The 15057-nt window shown below is 43.5% G+C and overlaps 1 pseudogene; it reads left to right on the forward strand.

The window, feature by feature from the left end:
* LOC124000191 overlaps positions 1 to 15057 on the forward strand; it is a 55222-nt pseudogene that overhangs the window by 25087 nt on the left and 15078 nt on the right.

Consider the following 15057-nt stretch of genomic DNA (forward strand, 5'->3'; position numbering starts at 1 on the left):
GCTCTGGATTGACGTGTAAGACCTTGTGTTCCCTCCAATATCCAGCAACTTCTCACAGCCATTGAAGAGGAGTAGGACCACATTCCACAGGCCACAATCAACAACCTGATCAACTCTATACGAAGGAGATGTCGTGCTGCATGAGGCAAATGGTGGTCACACCAGATACTGACTGGTTTTCTGATCCACACCTGATCTGTGACCAACAGATGCATATCTGTATTCCCAGTCATGTGAAATCCATAGATTAAGGCCTAAAGAATTTATTTCAATCAACTGTTGTCCTTATATGAGCTGTAACATTGTTGTATGTTGTGTTTCTATTTTTGTTCAGAGTAGTATTTGTCCAGTAGGTTTCCTGAAGGAGAAAGCCCCCTACTATGTCAAAGATAATACAACAAAAACATGTTTGTAAATACTACAGTTATGTCCCCAAAAACACCACAGTACATACAGTATAGATACAGTATAGTATGTTAGAGTCTGCCAAAGCTATACAGTAAAAACTGTAGTATACAGTCGTAGTCTGTAAAAACAGTACAGTAAATACTATAGTACAGATGGTCCCAACTTTTTTGGCCCAGTGACCCATTTTTATATCTGAAACTTGTCGTGACACCAACCGTGTGAGAAAAAAGAAGAAGTTATTAACAGACAATGTTTACTTTTTTATATTGGCCTATGGCAGTCTATTGAAAAACATTCTAACAGTATTTCTGATTTCTTTTAAAGATGCACTCCAGCAATTGTTTTTACTTTTAAAAACAACATCCCACTTATAAATACAGTAAGCTAAAAATAAATATATGTTTTGAGCTAAATCTGTTTGTTTTTTTGGACAAAAGTACAAACTGGAGTAAGCCATTCAAGGAGTTGGCCTGATGGTGCCCTCTGTCATCGGCCTCCCCCATGCTTGAGGAACAAAAGAGGAGCAATAGAGAACAAAAGAGTACCCCCCCCCCCACACACTTGTGCCATGCCAGATTACACCTGGACCACTTTTGGAGATGTGGGTAATAAATTAGCTGGAGACTGGAGTAGGAACTGGAGAGACTAGTTTCTGGAAGACAATGCTATGCTGACTCACATGCATGGTTGGGGCTAAGTGTGGTTTGAACAATGCAGGTGTGAACAATGCTGAAGGGACATAAACAAAGAAGAGACTTTCAAAGGACTTTTCTCTGACATGTCTCCTAAGTGGATTTACAGGTTTATTGTCTTTTCAAATCAGCATAAGTTTCCCATGTTTCCTCCAACTACAGTGTATGATATACTGTACCATTTTGAAGCTCTGCGTTTCCTCTTCCTCTAGCTGTACTGGTTAGATATTCACAGGACACATGACCACCTGGGCCAGGTTAATTAAATCAAGGCGGAGAAATAAGCAAGTTCAGCCATGAAGCATAATAAAGTTTGCAGACACAGCAATGGTAAGAGGCAAACCAGTAGGTCAGATGACAGCTGATCCAGAGAAAGAACAGGATATACTGAACAGTAGTTTCATATAAGTGAGCATTCAAATGCAGTATTTGAAACAACCCTTTCTAGGCCTGATTCCAATACATAATCATTGATTTGACGTCGTCTTTCACTGCCGTTAAATGGACAAATTGACTTTTAAAGGATGGATGCATCTCACATATTTTCAGTGCCCTTCTTATTTAATTGCTTGTTACTTTTATTTCTTATTCTTATCCGTATTTAAAAAAAACTGCATTGTTGGTTAGGGGCTCGTAAGTAAGCATTTCACTGTAAGGACCTGTTGTATTCGGCGCATGTGAATAATAAAATTGGATTTGATTTTAACCAACAGGTTCCTGCTCCTTATCTATATATTGTTTATTGTCTATGATTCTTTGTTGCTTAGTTGGTAAGCATGTGGTGCTTGCTATTCCAAGGTTGTGGGTTCAATTCCTGCAGTGATTACATACTACTTAACATGTAATGTATGCACCTATTGTTTCATGAACATTTCTCTCACTTCCCTCTCTTCCCCTCCCCCTTCTCTCCCTGCATTTCTCCCTCTTCTCTTTCTCACTCCCAGGGGCGTGGATAGTGACGGGGGGACTGAGGGAGGGGGTGGGTCGTTGTGTTGGGGAGGCAGTGCGAGATCATGCTGCTGCGGCTTCCTGTCTCTCCCAGAAGAAAGTCATTGCTGTGGGCGTGGCCCCCTGGGGGCTGGTGCACAACAGAGAGCAGCTAGTTAACACAAAGGTACACGCTCAGAGACACACACACACACACACACACACACACACACACACACACACACACACACACACACACACACACACACACACACACACACACACACACACACACACACACACACACACACACACACACACACACACACACACACACACACACACACACACACACACACACACGAATAGACACACACACACACACGAATAGACACACACACAAACACAATGTTCAATGTATACTGAATTAAACATGCACAGACACACACACATAAGGCGGCACAGGAACACACTACTGTACACTGACACTGTATACAAATAAATTAATGTCCTTCACTTTCTTTTATCTCTCCCGTCTTTTCTTCTCACCCTCTCACTCAGCCAAGCAAAACCACAGGAAATGTAATTAATAACAAGGACATTGTAATACACAACAGATGGTAATCACAATGACCTCTCTTTTTCTCTCTTCCCTCCTTTATTTTCTCTTCCTTGATCTCTCTCCCCCTTCCCTCTCGCTTTACCTTCGCTTATCCCCTTCTCTACCCTTGTCCCCACTCCCCTCTCTTTGTCTCTATCTTCTCCCCCCTCCTCCTCCTCTCTCAGGGTAGTTTCCCTGCGCGGTATTATGTCCAGAATGCATCTCGTGACTCGTGCTGCCTGGATAATAACTACCAGGCCTTCCTGCTGGTGGATGATGGGAGTGTAGGCCGGCGGGGAGGGGAAATGGCCTTCAGGTCCATGATGGAAGACTACATCTCCCACCAGCGCACCGGCATCTGGGGTGAGACACAGTACACAGTACACACCACACACACCACACACATGGCAGGTAGCCTAGTGGTTACAGCGATGGACTTGTAACCGAAAGGTTGCAAGATCAAATCCCCAAGTTCTGCCCCTGAACAAGGCTGTTAACCCACTGTTCCTATGACATCATTGAAAATAAGAATTTGTTCTTAACTGACTTGCCTAGTTAAATAAAGATCAAATAAATACCTACATACTGGTAAGACTAGCCCCCATCTCCTAAAAGTTTATAAAATATATTACAGATGTGCATGCAGGTGAAGTGCAGCATGTTCAAGCTGCCCAATGAAGGTGTACTAAGTTCAGATCACAGTGTGACTTAAAAAAAAAAACAATCATGTTTCTAGTGCACAGATTTCAGCATGCAAGTGTGAGCCAAAGTTATGCTGTCTATGGAGTGGTCATTATCTGCCATCTAAAGCCCCTATTCTATTTACAAGTATAAAACTTGATTTAATTCTCGTACGTTCCAGTAAGAGATTTCACACCCAACGTCCTTTGTCATATGATAAAGCCTATGAAACTCAGTGATGCTCGTGTAACGCTTTTGTGTTGGTTATATTCGTTGGGTTATTTATATATTTCAGTTAGAAAGACTAACGATGTTTGACAGTTCATCCAAAGTTGAACTCATCTGGTGAGCAACCAATGGGAGTTTCTATTGTTGACATCATGGCTACACTGTAAAAAATAAATAAAAAAATAAAAAATAAAAATAAAATAAATATATATATATATATATATATATATATATATATATATATATATATATATATATATATATATATATATGTTGATTCAACATACAATTGTAAGGCAGCCAGCTGCAATAGGATTGTGTTTGCTCAACATTTGGACAATAAGTTACACAATCATTGTCTGAAGACGGTGAATCATCACTGCAGAAACAATAAATATTGGGGAGAGCACATGATTCTGGTGCATGCGCAGGAAGACCATGGTAATCTTCTCTGTATCAACCCAATTTGAATATGTTCCCCGATGGATCGGTCACAAAAGAGAAGAGGAGATTTCCTGTAAAAAAGCCAACACAACCAACAGCGTTATTCTGTGAGTTAAGTGGACTTCAAATGGACAAGAATTTGAGCTAATAAAGTTTGTTGACTCAACAAACTCTGTTCAAAGTGAGCTGAATTTGAAAAAGTTTGAGTAAAATTACATTCATATTTGCCTTTGGTAGGCAACACTGTATGTTGGTTCAGCTATGCTGTAGAAATGTTGAGCAAACTCACAATCCTATTGTAGCTGTTTCACTACACTCACAATAACATCTGCTAAACACGTGTATTTGACCAATAACATTTAATTTGTTTGCCTTACAATTGTACATTCAATCAACAAATTCGAAGTGAGTCGAATTTGAACAATCTTGTTGAGTAAAACTACAAATGTATGTTTTCTCAAAACTATGCCTATTATTGTCATACAGTGTCTCCCAGCATGCTCTATTGCAGGTTGATTTTCAGATATTTTTTTCTTTCAATACCTGTGTTTTTGCATGTACATTGATTGGTTGATTACACAAACATAAAAACAATATCTAAATTAACCCATCTGTTAGTAATTGGACTTTTTGCACCTGTTTCTGAGATGGCTGTTCCAGTTATATGATTTAGGTAGTCTCGATACATTTTCCTTGCTCTGGCAGTCATTCTCAATGCTGGTGATTCAAAGTGACAATTGTTGTATCACCCTGGCCGGAATTACACATCACATGGCCTGTCTGGTCCAACGGTAAAAGCCACGAACCCCGGCACACCTGGACATTCACAATGACATCGGATCAATGACTCATGACTAAAAATTTCTCCCCACACCCCTTCCCTGTACCTGTTATCTTCCAGATAGTGGCAGTATAGAGATTCCTGTGCTGTGTATGCTTATCTCAGGGGAAGCTGCCATGCTGAAGGTAAGCTATTACAACATCACTATCATCACTTAACTTTACTGTCCATGTCCGGAACATTCCCTTCTCCCCCCAAACACTCTCTCCCTCCCTTAAAAAAAAATCTGTCTCTCTCCCCCAGAGGGTGGATCTCTCTCTGAGGAAGGCTACTCCCTGGCTGGTGTTGAATGGTTCTGGTCCAGCGGCAGACCTTATCTGTGAGCTGCTGGATGCCCTGTCAGCTGTGCCGATGAGCTGCACCTCTCCCCCGCCAGAGGGTGAGGGGAGCGAGAGCCCCAGCGCGGAGCTGCGCGAAAGAACCCGTGAGAGGGTCAAGAGGCACTTCCCTGCCGAGGCAGACCGGGAGAAGCTTGTGGACAGGGTGCGTGTGGGATAGGTGGGGTGTGTGTGAGTGAGCACTTCATCATACTGCTTATTTCTCTTCCTCTCTCCTCCTTTGTTTTTCTATCTCTCTATGTCTCTCTCTCCCCCCTCTGTCTCTCTCTCCCCCTCTGTCTCTCTCTCCCCTCTTTCTCTCTCCTTTGTTTTTCTATCTCTCTATGTCTCTCTCTCCCCCTCTGTCTCTCTCTCCCCCTCTGTCTCTCTCTCCCCCTCTGTCTCTCTCTCTCCCCTCTTTCTCTCTCCTCCTTTGTTTTTCTATCTCTCTATGTCTCTCTCCCCCCTCTGTCTCTCTCTCTCCCCTCTTTATCTCTCCTTTGTTTTCTTTCTTTCCCCAGGCTCTGAGTATCTATCAGAACAGAGATCTGATCACAGTGTTCCACGGGGAGCAGGACAGTCCTGATGATTTTGACACTGTGCTACTGAAGGCTCTGGTCAGAGGTAGGTGTGCGTGAGTTGTGCATTTGCCGTCTGTTGACAAATATGTTGAACATGACCCTGGTCAAGCTATTCACTCACTCAATGTCATTTCTGTCAGCCAGTAAACGTGTGTCCAGCGACGCCAGTGAGTACACAGAGGAGCTGAGGCTTGCAGTAGCCTGGAACAGGGTGGACATCGCTAACAGTGAACTCTTCAATGGAGACATCCAATGGAGGGTGAGCTGCTCCTCATTTCTGACCCCACTGTTTAACTCCATTTATGTTATTTTATGTTATTCAGTTGACAGGGCATTTATTCTATTCAAAACGACAGAAAGACTTTACCTTTCCAACTTCTCTGTATCTGATAACATGAGGAACATAAGGAACGGCTTCAGAGAGGTTTCATAAGGAACAATACAGAGAAGGTGGGCTGGTGTTGAAGGGAAGGGAAGTTGGAACAATAAAGAGAAGGTGGGCTGATGGTGAAGGGAAGTTGGAAATCAGAACAATTTCCAATTTGTGAAGCGTTCCTTTATTTTCTCACTCGGCAGGATGTTATTGTTTCACTTTTGACAGACAGACAGAGAGAGATATGTTTATAAAAACGCCCTCCCATCCTCCCGCAGTACGAGGACCTGGAGGACTCCATGACGGACGCACTGATCAACAACAAGCCCCAGTTTGTACGTCTCTTCAACGAGAACGGCCTCAACATTCTGGACTACCTGACCTACCAGCGTCTGGAGGGTCTGTACCGCTCGCTGTCCAACAGCTCTCTGGCCTTCACGCTTCTCCAGCGACACCTCACAGAGAGGCAGAGCCTGGCCAGATCCCTTCCCACTGTCCCCTGCTCTCCGGACGAGCCTACACCCCTCAAGAGCCCCATATCAGGACCCTCCTCTGCCAAAGAGCTCAGCTTGTATGAGGTGAGGAGGGGTTGCACTTTATTTTATGGTACAGAAATGACTAGGTACAGTATGTATTGAGAATTTATTGATAAAAACACTCTGTGTAGAGTTGAGGCGCATTTCCTTTAATTTAGGTGTTTTGTTCTCCGTTATATGTGACTCGCCTCTCCCTCCAGGTGTCGCGGCTACTATGGGACATCCTGGGAGATGTGTGTCAGCCCTTCTACTACGGTCCTCTGGGTTTGGACCAGAGCACCAGCACCTGGAGAACACTGAAGGTAATGGCTGCCATAGCTGCGTTCCAAATAGCACTCTATCCCCTATACACTCTCAGAAAAAAAGTTGCTAAGTAGAACCATATAGGGTTCTTCAGCTTGTTTCCATATGGAAACCCTTTTTGGTTATATCTAGAACCATTAAATAAATGGTTCTACCAGGAACCCCTTTTTTCGTCTAAACCCATTGGGCACAGACGTCAGTTCAATATCTATTTTTGATTTTCATTTGGTTGAGTTGTCAACTAACTCGAATTCAATGTAAAATCAAGAACAAATGTCACCATGACATTGTATTTAGGTTAGAAGTAAGGTGTCAAAAATACTAAATTCCCTTACCTTGATGACTTTTTGCAAATCCAATCAGTTGGAATTTTTTTGTTTTCTTGAAATTATGTGGAAACAGCATTGATTCAACCCCTTTTTGCCCAGTGGGAAGGTTCTTCCTAGAACCATCTATGAAAAGTTCTAACAAGAACCCTTTTATCTTTGAATGGTTCTACCAGCCTTATTATCCTTTAAAATAAACCACCTCTTTTTGACAATACATTACATGCTGTATATAATGCCTTACTTTTGAGGGCCTATATACCCTAACACAGTGTTCTGAAGCTCCCGGATTACAGGCCACATTAGGCCTGCAAATCACACTGGAATTCATAGTGATCTCGCTCTCTGTTTGCCGATAAGAGTAAAACTTTTAAACCGCCGCCGGGCCAGATGGAATACCAGGACGGGTTCTCAGGGCATGCGCAGACTAGCTGACAAGTGTCTTCACTGACATTTTCAATCTCTCTTTGTCCCAGTCTGTAATCCTAACATGTTTCAAGCTGACCACCATTGTCCCTGTTACCAAGAACTCCAAGGTAACCTGCCTAAATGCCTATCGTCCCGTAGCACTCACATCTGCAATTATGAAGTGCTTTGATAGGCTGGTCATGACACATGTCAACACCATCATCCCAGAAACCCTGGACCCACTCTAATTTGCATACCTCCTCAAAAGATCCGCAGATGATGATATCTCAATTGCACTTCACATTGCTTTCTCCACCTGAACACCATAGTTCCCTTCAAGCTCATCACCAAACTTGGGTCCCTGGGACTGAACGCCTCCCTCTGCAACTGGACTTCCTGACAGGCTAGCCCCAGGTGGTAAGGGTAGGCAACAACACCTCCGCCACACTGACCCTCAACATGGGGGCCCCTCAGGGGTGTGTGCTCAGCCCCTTCCTGTACTTCCTGTTCCCCCATGACTGTGTGGCCACGCACAATTCCAACACCATCATCAGAGAATTAGCAGTGTGGTGCCAGGAAAACAGCATCCCCCTCAATGTCCCAAGACCAAAGAGCTGATTGTAGACTACAGGAAATGTAAATTTAAGTGCCTTTGAACAGGGTATGGTAGTAGGTGCCAGGCGCAACAGTCAACAGTTTCCCATGTGTATCAAGACTGGTCCACCACCCAATGGACATCCAGCCAACGTGACACAACTGTGGGAAGCATTGGAGTCAACATGGGCCAGCATCCCTGTGGAATGATTTTGACACTTTGTAGTCCATGCACAAACAAATTGAGACTGTTCTAAGGGCAAAGGGGGTGCAACTGAATATTAGGAAGGTGTTCATAATGTTTTGTACACTGTTGATTTACGCCATACTGTGTATACACTCACACACTACACTTTCACACAAACACACCCCCCTCCCCGCACACCTGTGCGCATAGTGATGTCACACACACTTTCACACACACACCTTCACACTCATTATATGCTACTGCTACTCTGTTCCTTATTGACTCTTATTATCTATCCTGATTCCTAGTCCCTTTACCCTGCCTTCATGTACATTTATACCACACATACCTCGTACCCCTGCACAGTGATATGGTACTTGTACTCCCAGTATATAGCTTCATATTTGTGTATTTTATTCCTTGTCTTATTTTTTAAATATTCGTATACATTTTTTTTAAAGCTTGGGAAGTTGTCGGGAAGGGCTCATAAGCATTTCACGGTCAACTTTATACCCCTTGTATTCTGTGCATGTGGCAAAACATTTGATTAGATAAAAAAAATAAAAGATAAACAAATTCCAAGAGTGTTTAGGGCACTACCAGAGCACATGAATTACAAATGCATCTGTTGTCAATGACAAGGTCCAGTGATATGTACTGACTAGGCCTACTTACTAGGCCTGTAGACTCCACCAATATAGTTGAATTATCAACGCTGCTACGGTGAACCCACTTTATCACTGGTAATAGAATGTAACTGTGATTGCTGTGCTAACCAGGCTGTATTCACCCTATCTGTCTTTATGTACTGTCTCTCTCCCCTCTCTCAGCAAGTCAATAGGTTGTTACTGGGGGATTGTCTGTATAGGGAGCAGCGCTGTGTCCATCCCTGGGCCTCTCTGTTCATCTGGGCTGTGCTGCAGAACCGCAGCGAGATGGCTGTCTACTTCTGGGAGATGGTAATTGATTAATGAATGATTTTATTAAACTTTAATCTGACGAGTTAAGTCAGTTAAGAATGTATGGATCTCTATCCCCTTTTTCTTTGTGACAGATTTTCCATTTAGTTTTGTCACCTTTTTTAGAAGGGGGGGATGTTTACAGGAACAAAAACAACCATAGAAATTCATACAAAGATTTCCCCACCTCAGTTTCCACCCTGCCTAGCCCCCCGCCCCCACCAGAAGAAAGCATGCCTCCCTCACCCTTGTGGTTCTTTTAGGAGATTCTGACATTTGAAGTTGGCAGGAGTAAGCGGGCAGTCAGACTAGCTCATATATTGAATATCTATTTTATTGATTAAAGAAAACAGAGGTGTAGATAATAGTATGAAATTGATTCATGACTATGATTTATGCCTGTTTGACTAGAAAGTGTACGCTTTTGCTTTAGGATTAGGTGCTTGCCAGGCATAAATGAGATTGTAATCAGAGAGTATATGTTGGAGAGCCTTGGTTGCATGTGGATAATAACCCCACTGTGAACAATTCCCCCCCCCTATCCACCCCCCCCCCCTTCGCTCGAGGGCTGATGGTTATTTCCTCATAATCAGTCTCTCAGATAGTAGTGGCCACCTCTTTTTGTTGTGTGGTTTTGAAAGCCACCATGTTACCACAGGTGAATTGTGAACAGACAGAATATGCCAGCTGCAAGAGCGAAATAGACCTGCTATTGTTCCTTGTAATACAGTGAACATCCCACACCTTAATGTGATGATACTGTATGTGTTGACAATTATTTGAAAATAAGTCCGTTAATTCATAGTTCTTTTGCAAAAGAAAGCCACAAGAAAGCCAAGCGTTTCAATGCATGCCCCCGGAACCGGAACTCTGACATGTTACTTATGTTAAAACAATCTTCTTTTTCTTTCTCTCTCGCACTTTCTCTTGCTTTCTCTCTTTCTCTCTCTCTCTCTAGGCAGGGGAGTCTGTCCTCAGTGCTCTGGCAGGCTGTAAGATTCTGAGGGAGCTGTCTAAGCTTGAGAGTGAGACGGCGGCCAAGCTCTCTCTGAAGGAGCTAGCACAGAAGTTTGAGAACTTGGCCAATGGTGGGCTAGCCTTATTCCAAATGTTTAGCTAGTTTGATACTTAATGTGATGGGCTGCTCCCTGACATTCTGATTCCCCAATTAAAGCCTAGACAGTCAAGGTATCCAATTAATGCCTAGGGGCATTTATCTGTTTTGCATACAAGTGAGCATCTTGTATTTTGTGAGTGAATTTACACCCCATAATGCCTAGTAGCGACTCCGGATCAGAATGCAAGGGACCACCTGTTCGAAAAGTCTGCTGGAGGGCATCCCAGTCTGGGGCCATTGGCAATGTTTTCACACTCAAGGCCTGTAGGATGAGGATGGAAGCAAACCAATTTGCACCCCTTATTCCTAATGAGAAACCCAATGTGAAAACCTGTGACCCGTTTCCTCTCATTAGACTTGTTCAGTGAGTGTTGAGTATTAACCCTTTGATTGTCTCTCTAGAAGTGTTCAGTGAATGCTATCAGAGCAGTGAGAGTCGCTCTTTCAACCTCCTTATAAGGCAGTCTCTGGTGTGGGGCGAAGCTACCTGTCTGGAGATGGCCACCGCAGCCGATGCCCGCCTCTTCTTCAGTCACGATGGCTTGCAGGTCTGTATTAAACCAGGGGATCCGAAGTCAAGGTGTGTGTGTGCGCGTGCGTACGTGTGTGAATCTGTTTGTGTGATCTGTATGTTCACATTCATCTTTATAAAACTAACCAGATTTCCAGAGTGTGTGTGTATTAGAATGTGAAGGGTGGTTAATTGAAGTTTTTCAGGACTAACTCTGCTCCTACCTCTTCCCCTGGCAGTCTCTGCTGTCTCAGATCTGGTGGGGAGACATGGAGAGGAGCACAGAAGTCTGGAAACTGATCCTCTCCTTCTTCTTACCCCCCCTCATCTACACCAACCTCATCAACTTCAGGTTAGTGGCTACCTGTCTGAGCATTTCCAATCCATTAAGCATTAAGATATAGAGAGGATTGGCTGCCCACTTTGAACAAATACTACAGTTTACTATAGAATACTACAGTATTTACAATAGAATACTGTAGTAAACTTTACTATTCTAACAGAGGATTTGAACGGTCAGAAATCCCATTCATTGCTTACCGTCCACATTCCCCCGCTTCGCTAAAAACCCTCACCGCTCACAGGAAAAAATAACTATCACTCCAAATTCGCTCCATTCATTTTTATTAAAAAACTTAATTGAACTACTTACTTAAAAATCATACAATGTGATTTTCTGGATTTTTGTTTTAGATTCCGTCTCTCATAGTTGAAGTGTACCTATGATAAAAAAATACAGACCTCAACATGCTTTGTAAGTAGGAAAATTTGCAAAATCGGCAGTGTATCAAATACTTGTTCTCCCCACTGTATATGTAGCTACTTCCCCAGAGTTGGATGTTACAGGACTAGCTAGCATGCTAACTGTTCCTGTAGACATCCAGTCACACACTAGCTAGCATGCTAACTGTTCCTGTAGACATCCAGTCACACACTAGCTAGCATGCTAACTGTTCCTGTAGACATCCAGTCACACACTAGTTAGCATTGGCTGGTGAAACTACGTCTAACTTTCTTCATACTGGACAGAGACATTCCATTTTTATCCACGGTGGTATTCTGTTACAGATTGTGATATTCATAAAAAATCATTTTCAAATGGGCATTTTCTATTTCCCCGGACCCCTGCAGTACGTCCACGGACCCCAGTTTGAAAACCCCTGCAGTATACAGTCTGCAATGACAATAACTATAATAATACTAAAGTATTTACACTATAGTAAACTATAGTAATTTTTCATGTGGTTGGTGGTGAAGGGGAATAAAGTTTCCAGTATGTGGCAAATGGCCAATATGTAAAGCATTCCTTATTTTCCTCATAGGGTGTGAATTTGAGAAATGAAGCTGGTGGTGAAGGAAAGTTTCCTCTGCGCAATGTCTGTCTGTCGGTTTATCAGCTCTCTCTATCTCTACCTCTCTCTCTTTCTCAGGGAACCTGAGGAAGAGGGGAAGACTGAGCAGGTGCCCCATGGTCAAGACACAGACAGTCTGGACGGAGTCGATGCCACCATGTTCTCCCTCACCGACACGATGTAAACGCACACACGCATGCACGCTCGCACGCATGAATGCACACACAAAAAGTCATTATTCTAATTCTTGTCCTCTCAGGGATGAGGATGCTGAGGAATATGCGGCTGTAAGGGTCAATCTGAAAGGTGCCCCCTCCTCCAATCCTAAGAGGCCGTTCGTACTGCTACGCTGGAGGGAGTTCTGGTTCGCGCCCGTCACGGCGTTTCTAGGCAACGTGCTGATGTACTTCCTGTTCCTCAGCCTGTTTGCTTACGTCCTATTGTTGGACTTCAAGCCCCCGCCCCCTCACGGCCCGTCCACCTTCGAGTTTGTTCTCTACTTCTGGGTCTTCACCCTGGTCTGTGAGGAGTTTCGACAGGTAGGACGCATCGCATGTAAACACACACACACACACACACAAAACATATACATATATATATATAGTCTGTTCAAAAATGATTGGCACCATTGATAAATATCGAACTCTATTGTATGCTCAAGTTTTTTTTACAATTATATTATTTTACACTCTCTGTCCTTTGCCTAGTCACTTCACTCCTACCGATATGTACATATCTATCTTACCTCGTACCCCTGCACATCAACTCGGTACTCCCTGTACTGTATCATGATATTTTTGTTATTGTTATTTTTACTCATTATTGTTATTTGTTATTCACTGTGGATTGATTCCTCGTGTCAGTATTGAATTATTATTTATTTATTTATTTATTTTTTCTTGATCTTGAACTCATTGTTGGGAAGGACCCATAAGTAAGCATTTCACTGTTAGTCTACACCTGTTGTTGGAAAAGGACCCATAAGTAAGCATTTCACTGTTAGTCTACACCTGTTGTTGGAAAAGGACCCATAAGTAAGCATTTCACTGTTAGTCTACACCTGTTGTTGGAAAAGGACCCATAAGTAAGCATTTCACTGTTAGTCTACACCTGTTGTTGGAAAAGGACCCATAAGTAAGCGTTTCACTGTTAGTCTACACCTGTTGTTGGAAAAGGACCCATAAGTAAGCATTTCACTGTTAGTGGTGGTGGTGAGTGTGTGTGTGGTGGTGAGTGAGTGTGTGTGTGGTGGTGAGTGTGTGTGTGGTGGTGAGTGTGTGCGTGGTGGTGAGTGTGTGCGTGGTGGTGAGTGTGTGCGTGGTGGTGAGTGTGTGCGTGGTGGTGAGTGTGTGCGTGGTGGTGAGTGTGTGCGTGGTGGTGAGTGTGTGCGTGGTGGTGAGTGTGTGCGTGGTGGTGAGTGTGTGCGTGGTGGTGAGTGTGTGTGGTGGTGAGTGTGTGTGTGGTGGTGAGTGTGTGCGTGGTGGTGAGTGTATGCGTGGTGGTGAGTGTGTGCGTGGTGGTGAGTGTGTGCGTGGTGGTGAGTGTGTGCGTGGTGGTGAGTGTGTGCGTGGTGGTGAGTGTGTGCGTGGTGGTGAGTGTGTGCGTGGTGGTGTGTGTGTGCGTGGTGGTGAGTGTGTGTGTGGTGGTGAGTGTGTGTATGTATCTTCAGCAATTTTTGGGGGCCTTTCTCAGAAACCGCCTGGCATGTACGTCCCCCAGTGATGCACTGGGCCGTCCGCACCACCCTCTGTAGGGCATTCTGGTTGACGTTGGTGCAGTTGCCATGCAAGTGATACAACCAGTCAGGATGCTCTCGATGGTGCAGCTATAAAAGGATCTGAGGGGCCATGCCAAATCGTTTCAGCCTCCTGCTGGGTTGAGAAGACCATGTTAATGAAGTCCTCAGTGATGTGGACACAGAGGAACTTGAATCGCTCTTCCTCTTGCTCTCACTCTACAGTCCCGTGAAAAAGTATTTGCCCCCTTTCATATTTTCTGTATTTTTCATAATGAATGTTATCAACCAAAACCTAAAATTAGATAAAGTGAACCTGACTTTACAAATAACAACAAAACTTGAATCATATTTTATTTATTTAATTAACAAAGTTATGCAACACCCAATTCCCCTACGTGAAAAAGTAATTGCCCCCTTACTCTCAATAACTTGTTGTGCCACCTTTAATGGCTGCAACCAAATGCTTCCTGTGGTTGTTGATCATCGCTGTGGAGGAATTTTGGCCCATTCTTGCATGTAGAATTGCTTTAGCGCAGCGACATTTGTGTTTTTTCAAGCAAGAACTGCTTGTTTCTAGTCCTGACAAAACATCTCAATTGGGATTAGGTCTGGACTTTGACTAAGCCATTCCAAAACTTCAAATGTGTTTCTTTTTAACCATTTTCATGTAGACTTGATTGTGTGTTTTGGATCATTGTCTTGCTGCGTGACCCAGCTGCACTTCAGCTCACAGACGGATGACCTGCCATTCTCCGATAGAATTCTCTGATACTGAGTGTAATTCATGGTTCCTTCTATTAAGGCAAGTTGTCCAGGTCCTGGGGCAGCAAAGCATTCCCAAACCATCACACTACCACCACCATGCTTGACCGTTGGTATGAGGTTATTACTGTGGAATGGCCAGACCTAATCCCTATTGTGTCAGGACTTGAA

Source organism: Oncorhynchus gorbuscha, linkage group LG16, assembly GCF_021184085.1.
Source record: "Oncorhynchus gorbuscha isolate QuinsamMale2020 ecotype Even-year linkage group LG16, OgorEven_v1.0, whole genome shotgun sequence".
Classification (NCBI taxonomy): Eukaryota; Metazoa; Chordata; class Actinopteri; order Salmoniformes; family Salmonidae; genus Oncorhynchus; species Oncorhynchus gorbuscha.